The following is a 12346-nucleotide window of genomic DNA, read 5'->3' on the forward strand; positions in this document are numbered from 1 at the left end:
GATAAAATGTTCGAAACAAACAGATTGCTTTAACTTTGAGAATAAACACACCTCAATGTCAGTATTGAAAACTTTGCAGAGCAACTTTGTATCGAAACATAGAAAACAATTGAAGTATCAATTTGTAAGAATGACAAAGTAACTCTGTCGGTCAATCTGGCAGGCTTTACGCCAAAACTACTGAATTGATTTAAATTGAAATTTCTACATATATTAGCCTAGAGCTTAAGAAAGGGCGTAGGCTGGACTCTAGACTTATATCTGGATGCTAGAAGAAGTTCCCTGGGGTCGAAGGTGTAACTGCACGCAACAGTTTGTAATGTATAATTGCAGATAGTAAAGTAAAAGGAAAATTCTTGAAATTGCGGTTAAAATTTAAACCTGAGAAAATCATATAATTTTAAAAAGTACTTCAAATATTACTCATTCTGACAGCATAACGTCCTATCGTTCTGTGCATGCCTGAAATTCAGCGATTTCAAAATGGCTGGCCGACCGCCCGGCATTTCTTGGCAGTTCGTGTATCAACTTAGTGCTCGCTACCTACTTGATACATTGTGTTTTGAATTTTAAGTATGATGTGGTTTATTTCGAGTCGAGAAATTTTTGGAGTTGTGTTGACAGTCGCTATATATTTTTTGCACTTTGGTAAATTTTGTGCTAAGGAATTATCTAACTCCACAACATTTCGCCTTTAAATGAGTTTTCGTTTACTACAGAAAACTTGAACACTGAACCTACCTACATATTCTACCTAAATATTTCTAATCAGTTTTCACCTTTGGTTAATTGCAAACGAATTAAGTAATGTTACGGTAAATACCATAATATGTTACATACTATATTAAATAAAAAAAAGTTACACACATAAAATTAACTAAATATAAAACTTGCCCTTACCCTAGCTAATATTACCAAAGCTTTACGTTAACAACTCATAATGGAACTTTTAAAATATCCCATTACATAGCAAATGAATTTTCATATTCTCTGTTGAATAAAAATAGACAAAATTATGATGTATTGTTTAAGAATATAATTCAGGTTAGTAATATTGATATTGAAAATGGGTAATATGAGATAGACCTATTTATAGATACCGCTTCATCATTACAAAAAGAAAAGATAAATAAAGCAAAATATTCGACATCGTTATTTTTTACATATTTTCTGATAAATTGTAATCGTAGTCTTATGAGAGACTGATAGAAGAATAATGGATAAATAAACCACGAACTTTGCGATGTCTGCCATATAACTTTTCGTTTCTGAAGATAAGCATTTGACTCATCATGCATGTTTTTCTTTGTACAGATCTTGTCGGGAAGCTTTGCTTGTCCGAAGTTGGCTACCATTGCCTTCACGGAAGTCAAAGCATTTATGAACAAAAAACTTGGCTAACGCGTAAACAGTACATGAACTGCGTAAAATTAATTCTAAGGCTGCGTTCAAACCAAACTGACTGTCAGCCGCTGAATGTCAGCGTCTATGCATGTTAAGCATAACTCAACGTCGGTTGGTTGTGAACCAAAAAGTTGCAATATGAATGAAAATACAATAAACTGCGTAATGTTCGCTCACATTCGGCAGCTGGCAGTCAGTATAGTTTGAACACAGCCCTAGTCTGAAGAAAATATGTAGAGTGCACTGCACTTTGAACGTTTCATTGTTAACCTATGCACTGAATGACGTCAAATACCCGCCAATATGGCGTCTCTTTCAACTTACATTCATAGTGAACTTAATTAAATTGATGCAAGTCATAAAAAATAAGTAATAAGTTACCTAGTTAACGTAGATTCTCCTATTCTCGAGGGTGTGGTGGCCAGCGGGAACTGTGTCACACCATGAAGGTTTGTGTACCTGAAAATAAAAAAAATACTATTAGCAAAGTAAAATTAACGTTCGACCTTGGAATTAAAGGTTATACGCTACAAATTGCTTAATATCTTCGTCATTATAACGTCGCAAGCCTCATAAGATTTCAAGTGCGTTTCGCGGGAAATTCAAGGTCAAAGGTCACAAAAATAATGTTTAATTAAATGTTTCGGTTTCCATGTTCTGTACTATAAATACATTGAAATTGTTTTTGGAAGAATAAATTAGGATTATGTAAAAGTGTTGAACATATTTATTCTTCACAGTAAAAATAAAAATACCATGTTAATCAATTTCTGTCTTCTACAACTACTGACTAATATATCATCCCTCCTCTATATACGAGTATACAGGCTGATTCTTTATCTGTTTAATAATACAGCACGCGTCCTTCGAAGCAGCGGCTAATTCATGATGAACAAACGACTAGTGGAGGTGCCATAACGCAAAATCTCCTAAGAAAGTAGCGTGCAAAAATGTGGGTTTTCGGGCGACGAGGAACGTTAGTGTCTCCGCCTTTATTCGCCTTCTTTGGAACCCGCCCTTTTTTGTAAGAGCAAAAATCGTTGAAAGACGTTTCTGATTTGTTTTGGTCATGCCCTCTGTAGTTATTGGACAAGAAGGCGCCTGACCTACCTATCTTATGGTATCTCCGCTCAACTTTCCTTACTCCGTGAGCTAATTACAGTGGTGACGTCATAAAATCACTGAAGTATGACGTCAGATAGCGTGAGTCTGATCGGAAGCTTGTTAGAGCTTACACAGAAGGTTTATTAAGTCTGAGGTGTTGAGAAATTGTTAGTTTTATTTAATAACGAAATAAACGGTTCGATTTTGCGTAAAGCTACAGTTTTTTTTTTATGCGGATAGGAAATAAAGTTTCAGGATTTGTGTGAAACCTTGGTAATCAAAATTTATAACATATGGCTTGTTCACTGATCGGTTTTTAAACACAGCATACATGGCATTGCCAATTTCGTCTCTAAATATAACCATATTTACAAAATATATAAGAACTTCAATGGGTTTAAACATAAATATTTATAAAAAATCTGTACTTAAATAATGCTTCTTAAGTTATAGATTCACACAGCTTTTAACCGACTCAAAAAATTCAGCTAACATAACACTTTTTCCGTCAAAAAATAACCTCTTGTGCAAAATTAGAAGTGTTCCATTTTACTGGGTATAGTCAAGCGATTTCCTTATCAGGGGCTGAATAGGCCTTCTATATCTCTTTTATTATGTAGTAGGAAGGCCCGTTTCAGCCGCTCTATGTTGATATCGAAGTGATAATAAACAGCTCTGATTTAAGACTGGGGGCGTGAGAGAATTGTGTTTTTCTGTGTTCTTTTGTGTTGGGAAATTAGGCGTATTGATTAGTTTTTTTTTGTGAAATATTTCTAGTAAATCAAGTAGATAATTTTTGTTTTACGCCAATGAATATTTAATTATAAAGATTATTTACGATAGTTACAACATTGTGTGTCACAACATGCATGGGGCATGTTAAATACAAAATATAGTCTTATGCTCCTAATTCAGAGTACAACATCTATAATGTTCTTTTTGGAATAAATTACCTTAATCTTAGCAAAGAAATTGCTACTTAAATACATTAGGTACCATCCTTTGAGCATATTACCTCGTAAACTGTACATTAGTACAGTGAGCTAAATATATCGTTCTAAAAACACACACAGATACACGTGACCAATATATATTTATACATTTGTCTTTGGCCGTAACTTTTAAACGAAACACAGGGTTGTCAAGCAAAGAGCAAACTAGTAAATCAATAAGCCAGTCTGTCGACAGTGGCGTAAGAAAATCTTATTCCTCTTTCGTAATTTAATATATCCCTGATCGAGTTAGGAGTCGCTTTTTGGCACCCTCTGTTTTTCTTCAAAAATATATATAAAAAGATGGGTATATTATTGTTTGTGAGTCGACTGGAAATATTTAAGAAGGCTTTCGGATAGTCTTGCGGGATTAGATCATATTTTTCTGTGGGCGTTGCGTTGTTTTCGTAATGTAAGATACATTTACGGATAAAAACAGCTTGTAAATAAAGTTTTTGGTAACTTTTTTGGACGAAGTTAACATAACGATTTGGGAATTAATAATGGTCTTGTTTGTTTTGAAATATAGTCTGGATGGTATTATTTCTTTATTCCTACGCAAGAGTAAAAATATCAATCAATACATAATCTGAGTACATCAATAAGAGTTACTTAATTTATGACAGTCTGTAAGACTTCTAATATGTTTTTGCATGCGTAAGGACGATATAAGTCTTTGAACCCTTCAAATGGGGTTCCCTTCAGCTCCTGATGACAAAAAGTAGTCTAAAATAAACTATCATCATTGAAAACAAGCCTTCATAAAAACCTGACATAAACACTTGACAAAATAATTCAAACTACTTCAGCTTAAGTGCGTTTATCTTCCAAAACGTGCCATTCGTTCTGATACTCATACACTCGTACCAACAAGAACTGTGACGTCACGGTTGCCGACCAGATTATGGTCAGCGCACACCTATTAGCATCAACCGCAGCCATCGCGGCAAAGGAATCGACTCTATAATGCAAGCAGAACGAGCCGCGACAATATTCCCTATCCGTCATTGGATCCTATAGGCTCCAAAAATACTGAACTGATTTACAAAATGATTTCACTGTCAGAAAGCTACAGTATCCAAGAGTCACCTAGGTTATAGTTTATCCTGGTACAAACAATAGTCCCCACAGTACGCTGTGGAAACCGCAGGAAATAGCTGTCCTTTACACCTATCATAGACAAGTGCATCTCGAATCTGATGGCGTCATGCGAATTCAAATTCATCGTGAGGAACTACAACTTCATATAATTCCATCTTTCGAATCGTTCGTCACGGTCAGTTCTGACAAGTATGCTATCACCATTACATGGAACAGTCGAACTTCAATTAACGTTATCATTCGCAGCGTGGGTCGTTCCCGAACACTTGATCTGCTTTTGTTATTGACCTTGAATGATTGCTGAATATGTTTCAATCAGCTGGTAAATGCAATTGTGGTGTTACGAGTTGGGTTATTTTAGACTAGCTTCCGTGTACGGTGTTTCTCGAATACTTAGTAAAAGTACAAATAAAAAAACGTCTTAGTTAACTTCCTCGAAAAATAGTCTACCTAGCACTGAAAGAATTGTAAAATTCGGACTAGCATTTCTGCGATAAGCAGATAAGCGCGTTCAAGGAAACCAAACTTTTCAGCTTTATCATTTTAGGTATACATAGATACAGTTTATCATTTGATTTTTTCAGTCTCATGATGGCATGGAATCAATGTTAATGAGAATCCAGGTTCTAAATATATCGTCATCATTGTCTCTATGTAATATTTCGGTGGATACTACTAGGTAACTTTGAATAAATCGCTTGCCAAGTCCACTCGACCTTGAAACATGCATTACAGTCTATGTCTAGATATATTAAAACGAATCTCTTTTATTAGCCATTTATTTTATCTAACAGATATTATTTATCGTACAAATTGTTACCTCTTTCGAGAGGAATTGCTACATCAAGTATTGTTAAATATGCACGATCAAGGAAAACGTCATGAATCCCGAACTTAAAAAGTCATTAAACAATTTAGTCAAATAAACGCTCCTTCTCTGTACGATAAAAATGTCCGTAGGTACAATAAAATACTATGACTTTTATTATTTTGTTTTTGAAAGTTGATAGTAGCGTCCCTTAATCCTATAGCAGGATTTTTTAAAATTAGTAATAGGTATATTTTCTTTTCTTTATGGTATTTTTTATATTTACGTTATATGTATTTCCTATAACACAGATTTGATACATAATATGACTGCGACATGGCTAGTCTATCAATATAAAACATATTTTTATTCAAAATTTACTTAGATACTCGTACATTGAACTTTTCGTACAATTGAATTTAACATTTATTATTGCACGTGACTGCTTTTAAATTAGTTCACTTCAATTACTTATTGAATTTTAAAAGACTTTTGAAAATTGTATTACTATTTTCCCAAAAAAAACACAAAAACTTTAAAATAATAATGCCTTTATCTTGAAAATAAATAACGTTAAAAGTACGCGCAGACTACAAACTTTTAGTTGGCTTGATTTGGGTTCATAAGTCAGTATGATGGAAGTACATACGTTACAACGATCAGGTACCTATTTGTTTGGTATCAGACCGACTAAACACTTCGATTTAATTCACGATTTTCGTAAAAAAAATATTTTTTTTCGAATCACGAGGCCAGCAGTCGGGCGACTGTTTAGTCAGCATTGTATGGGTAGGGTTAATCTATTTACGCCTCTTTAAAGTATCGTGGGAAGAAAATGTTATTAACATTTTTTAAGCAAAAATTGCCTAATTTTACTTAGGAAAAATCACTGTCTGCCTAATTAGGACATTTTTGACACTAATCTCGTAAAGTTGGACAAGTTATCCCATTTAGGCTTGTCAACTTAGCGAAATAAACTTAATTCTTCAACGCAGATTATTATTTGAGGAAGTATAAAATGGCTGAAACGAAAAAAAAAGTTGCTTTCGGTAAATATGCTGTGAAAGTATTTAAATAAATTATAGAGTTATTTTTAATATAAAATGCACAAACACCAATATTGAAAATCAAAAAAGAAAAAAATGAAGCACTTTTTTTATAAAAACCTTTTACATTTTAATAAACTGCTATATATTTTGTTATATGTTTCATATGTAAATTGTAAATATTAAAAGTAACATAAAAATAAACTGCATGCAAATCGGTACATCCGCTCTATTCTATTCGAGGGTGCAGGTAGGCACACAGATGAATATACAGAGTGTGTCGTTCACAATCACATTAAATCCTATCGCATATACTTTATGATATTCTATGGCGAATTGTAAAAAAAATAACCTAATCCATTCCGTGGTTTAGCCACAGGAGTCATTTTTCGTTTTTATAATTTACTACATCTTGTATAAAGCAGAGATAAAGTGAGGAGTATCGAATGTTTTGATCAGTTGACAGCTGTCAGTTTTCAAGGGAGAATTTCCGTTGTTTGTAATGACTGACTTTTTATTCTATTTACTTTGTTTGAAATATATTTTTTTTTATTTTTACATGTTTTTCTTTTTTCTTTGTTACAATCGACATATATTAAACAGTATATTAACGCATTTCATTTAATGTGATTATGAACGACACACCCGATATACAACCCATATTTTCTTATAAAAAAATCTCTAAACGAAAAAATAATTGCAGAAAAAGTTCCAAGTATGACTACTTAAAATTTTCGAGATACTATCTCAAAGACATTGGATAATATAATAGTTGTCTCTTTACGTGTCGAAGTAACACAATTTACACTTCAACTGTTTCAGTGTCTCAAGTAACATTTTATAGGCGATAAAATCTATCTCCAGTTTATTGGACTACCGGAAAATACGGGTGCAATTCTAGGTCTTCTACAGAACTAGCTATTTAATATAAAGACTTATTTGAACAGAACTACGCTTTTTGAACGTTCTTTTTAAAACTTTGTATCCATAAGACTAAGAATGTATTTTTTAACAAGCTAATCACAGTAACTACTAATCCTGTTACAAAATTTATTTTCAAGTGTTATAGTCCATTCACTATTTTATTTGGGTGCTCGTAGTTACTATAGGACGCGGATCATCATGTATAATTATTGTTCATTTATTGAGATACGTAGATGATAACCCTGTTTATTTAAGAAATCTTGAAAAAATAATTTTAGATTTGTGCAAAACCAGTTTTTTTATCTGGCTTAAAAGATACTTTATTACACAGTAACAGGTCAAAATATTGTTTATTAACAAAAAAGCCATGACCAGCTCCTAGCTATAATAATACACCACGATTCTATCTATCCTTTATAACATAATTACTATTCCCCGTTATAACACGCAGTTGCTCTCAAAAGCCCTTCAGAAGTGTTATGACACAAATACTAAGATAATTACCTTGTAGCGAGTGGCAAGCCTCCAATAATTAAGTTACTCTCCACCATGGAGAACAAAATCACTAGCGGAGGTGCCATAACGAAAATATCCTAAGAAAGTAGCGCGACCATGTATGCGGTGGACGAGGAACGCTACTGTTTTCACCCTTATACGCTTTCTTTGGACCTTTATCGTTGACAGATGTCTTAAAGAACCCTTATGCGTCTTTAGTTCACTCATAACTGATCGATTTGGTCATGCCCAACGTACCTATTTGACCTAGAAGAAGGCCCCTGACCTACCTGCATTATGGCATCTCCGCTCACATTTCCAAACTCCATGTTCTCCACCCTGAGGCGAATCACGCGAAATGTTAAGCTTTTGATACACGTAAGAGCTCCTTTTGCTTTCACGAGCCTTATTTTGTTTTGATTTTTGGAGAAAGAAGGGCTATTGAGATCGATTGGGAAGATAATTAGCTGATTTGTAAGTGGGGTGCAATGTTTGTTTATCTTTCAAATATTGGTCATTAATATCAGAGAAAAAACTGAGAAAAAACTTATCTGCTTAGTCTTATACCAACGATATTGAGGTCGGCGTCCAGTCTTAACGGATGCAGCGGAAAGCTTGTTTTTTACATGGAGTGGCTGTCTATTTGACCTCCTCCCTCAACCTATTCAACCAGAAAAATGTTATATATATAAAAGAAGCAGTTTTCTTTTATAAAATTGTGTTGCCATATTTTTTCAACAATTTTGAAACATAAAATATGTACTTAGCCAGCAAAAGTGAACATATTATTTTCTTTTACCATACTACCCGATATTACATAGCCCAATAACACAACTTTTTCTTTGCCCTAAGACGAAAAAGTCTGATCATTTCAATAGTTCCTCAAGGCGAAGGACCTTCACCGTACAGCCTGGTATGCGAACTCTCCGTAATTACCTCCTTTGAGCGCAAAGATTACACCGAGCGTAAAGAATATTGATGGAATCATTACTTAGTAGGTTTAGCGAATTTATTCATTAAATACATCTAATGTTTTTAAGGATTGACACATTTCTTTATAACTAAGCAGACTGGTTTTCTATGTAAGAGTTCATCAGGTCACTCCAGAATAGACACTTGTGTAGATATTTGTTACTCATGTAAAAATAACTAGATTGATTTTGATGAAACTTATCCATAGCAACAAACTAATTATTAAACGGCGGCGGGAAGTAGTTTAGAAGCAAATGATGCTGTGGAGATCAGCTAGTATGACTAAGAAACGGTATGCCTATGGCCTATGCCTAGCATTTTTTGTAAGCTGGTAGTTATGTACCTACCTACTGATATTTAAAAAAAGTTTTTAGTAACCACAGTAAACTTACCATATAACAAAACAAAAAAACAAGTATAAACTCTTTTAATGCTGCAGGCTGGATTTTGGCCTAACACAACTTTGCATTTACTTTGTGAAAAAGCCATTTTTTCAGCTAAAATACGTTCTACTTTTACCTGATCCCGGTTTTAAGGATTAAGGCCATCATCCTTGCCTTTAATATTGTTGGACTTTGCTCTATGCTGATAATACAGTTATTCATTGCTACTGTTTTTGTAAGTAAGTATATAAGCGTTTTAAAGGTCGGCCTTGCTGTGGCTCCAAATTAGAATCTGTATTTTGATTTTTAAGATAAGATTTTCATAATATGACCCAAATCTGATACACAAAGGACTCCAAATGTAACAAAGGAAGATTTTGGTCAGTTAAAGTCGGGTACGACTTCCCACTGCACCCATAGCGGGAGGGGTCATCTGATGACATCCTATCCCAAAAACATGACATTAACGAAAAGTTAGGCTAGAGTGTATCGAATTCCTTATTTATAGAATTCTAGGAACGTAACACACATAGATAAATATAACCGCTTTTAAGACATTACTAAATTCCACTAAAATAAAACATGAGAAATTCACACAGAATAATTTAATAGACAAAAATGGAAAAACAATTTTTATTGTGGTCTTGACCAATTTGAAGCCAAAATTTAAAATTTTTGAGTAGGAAAAACAAAAGCATTGTTAAGAAATACGTAAAAAAGGTTTCTGTATAAATTCATAATCTTTTGTAAGAGATGAAAACGCGAACGAATCTTTTTATTTCGTCCCTTCGCATTAGAATAATAATGATTTTTAATAAAGCCGAAGTAAATGGATGGCTTAATTAAAAAGAACCGTAGATATAATAAAATGGAGCCACCGGTCATAATAGCCTTAAATTAAAAGTTAAAGTATTATAATAACCATGACAAAAGATTGGGAAGTGAGTTTGGAGAAAGCGTGCTTTAAAACTAGACTAGTGATTGGATTTCAGCTAATAATTGGCACGGTCTGCGTTCAATAATTTTATTATTGTGCTAAAGTAGAGAGCTGTGAAATACAATAGTCGCATCATACTACAAACATGAATATTTGGATGTGAAAATGTATGAATGTTTACTCTTTCACATTTAAATTACATTCCTTAAACTTAAAGCATCAGAATAACATAGGATACTTTTTGAGACGGCTAAAACAGCTAGTGTCCCAAACTTTTAACTTTTATGCTACAACTACATAGCCGCTGACGTAAAGTCCATACACCACACAGACATATACACACACTCACACACACATACACAGTTAACGAGCCAAGCGAGCTTTACGTAAACGGATTACAAGCAATCCACCGACTGTTTGAAGAGTTCAAGTTAAGCAAACTGATTCAAGACTTTAAAAAAGCTATGTACAGACTTTAAAGAGATTTTAAACAGATGTTTTTAGGTGTAGGCGGATTACACACTGTGGTTTTATTTATTAGGTGATCGACGATTATCGAATTTTGCATCACCATCGTAATCAGCTAATGGCAAATATTCATCAGCGCATCCGGATAATTACTTAGTCTAAATATCTTTTCCTCAAAATGAGCTCTTATAAAAGGTTCAGTAGTTCTTGAGATTAACGCTTTCAAACAACCAAATAAACTCTTCAGCTCTACAATATTAAAGTATGAATAGTTCTAGGTGTCGTATCCAGTTCATAAATATAGATAAAACAGTTACCGTTTACCGTATATCCTAAATCAGAGCTAAGCACACGGTGCCTTAAAATTCTGCTCAAAAACTCCTCAAACTTAAAGAATTAAAGCAATAATGTTGAACCCATCAGAGTTTCAAAGAAAAAGAACGATAAATTCCTTACTTGGTTGCGCCCAGCTCAACTTTGAGGGATTATAACCGCAGCGAGTTTCTTGGAACAGAACCACGGAGTAAGGAAAGATGAGCGGAGTTACCATAATGCTGGTAGGTCAGGCGCCTTCTTCTAGGTCAAATGCGTACGGTAGGCATGACCAAAACGATCAGTTACTAGTGAACTAAAGAGGCGTTTGCGTTGGCGTTTTGCGATTTTTGGTATTGGAAAAATGATCGGATCCAAAGAAGGCGTTTAAGGGCGAAGACAGTAACGCTCCTCATCCCCAGCACACCCGCATTTTGGCGCACAATAAGATATTCTGTTATGGCACCTCCGCCAGTCGTTTTATTATCCATGAACATAAGCTAGTAAGTATGTATAACAAAGCATTCGTAGAAAGTACATCAAAGACTTAAGTCTTGGACTCCGATGCGGTGGAAGGAACTATTGTTTTATATAAGTTTTGGATTCATTTAACAGCTGTAGGGTTTTGGTATTTATACTGTAGAATGTGCTTTGCTTTAAAGCGTATTTGAAATGCCTGTTGAGTTTGAAAGTAAGTTCTTTTGAAGATTTTAGAAATGTTAATTCTTCATCTTAATAGTTTTTATAAATGGGGTTGTGACCGTTTCGGCTGAAACTCGTACAAAACCAATCACAGGTCAAAGGCCTCCCCTAAGATCGCCACTTTGCTAGGTCTTAAGCAACCTGCATCTACAGCTTCTGGGCAAATTTGGCGTGATAGTCCGTGATCGATGGTCATCAGTCTATGTGCCAAACTTTTAGTGCCTGAAATTCACCTTTGAAAATTTGGAGCCCTTTCGTACAATCCCGGCAGACTTGAGCCTTAAGGCTCAGCAGTCAACTAGACAGAATTCTGACTATTCGGCATAAAACTTCTAAATGTTATGCAAACCGGGTACAATATAGCAGCGAAGTTCCCTTTTATCTCCTACCTTCAAACAGTAAAGTAATCAAGACCGCAAAATAGTCGACTCGCGCTGAATATGAAATCTTCTGCCGAAGTGCTTTAAAATAAAAGAAACACGTACAACTTAACATCTGTCATAAAGGCGACCTCACACTGTCGCGTGAAAGACTGGCCAGGTATGTATTATAATACGAACAGCTTTATTAGAATGGCAGCCAGACTGGTAGCTGATCCAACATATTTGGGAAAAGGCTAGGCAGATGACAATAGCAATGTCTAGTTCTGGAAGGAATCATGAAATCCACATTAATTGCTAACCCCAGGAACTACTAGA

At 34.5% G+C, this 12346-nt stretch overlaps 1 protein-coding gene across 3 annotated transcripts in view; it reads right to left on the reverse strand.

The window, feature by feature from the left end:
* LOC124642007 (octopamine receptor Oamb) overlaps nt 1–12346 on the reverse strand; it is a 136742-nt gene that overhangs the window by 92318 nt on the left and 32078 nt on the right. For 2 of the 3 annotated variants that reach the window (XM_047180298.1, XM_047180296.1), the window contains exon 2: nt 1786–1863. The gene's annotated coding sequence lies outside the window, so the exon portion shown is untranslated. Of the gene's footprint in view, nt 1–1785; nt 1864–8441; nt 8474–12346 lie in introns of those variants that run through there. The other variant, XM_047180297.1, reaches the window with a different exon arrangement.

Source organism: Helicoverpa zea, chromosome 23, assembly GCF_022581195.2.
Source record: "Helicoverpa zea isolate HzStark_Cry1AcR chromosome 23, ilHelZeax1.1, whole genome shotgun sequence".
NCBI lineage: Eukaryota > Metazoa > Arthropoda > Insecta > Lepidoptera > Noctuidae > Helicoverpa > Helicoverpa zea.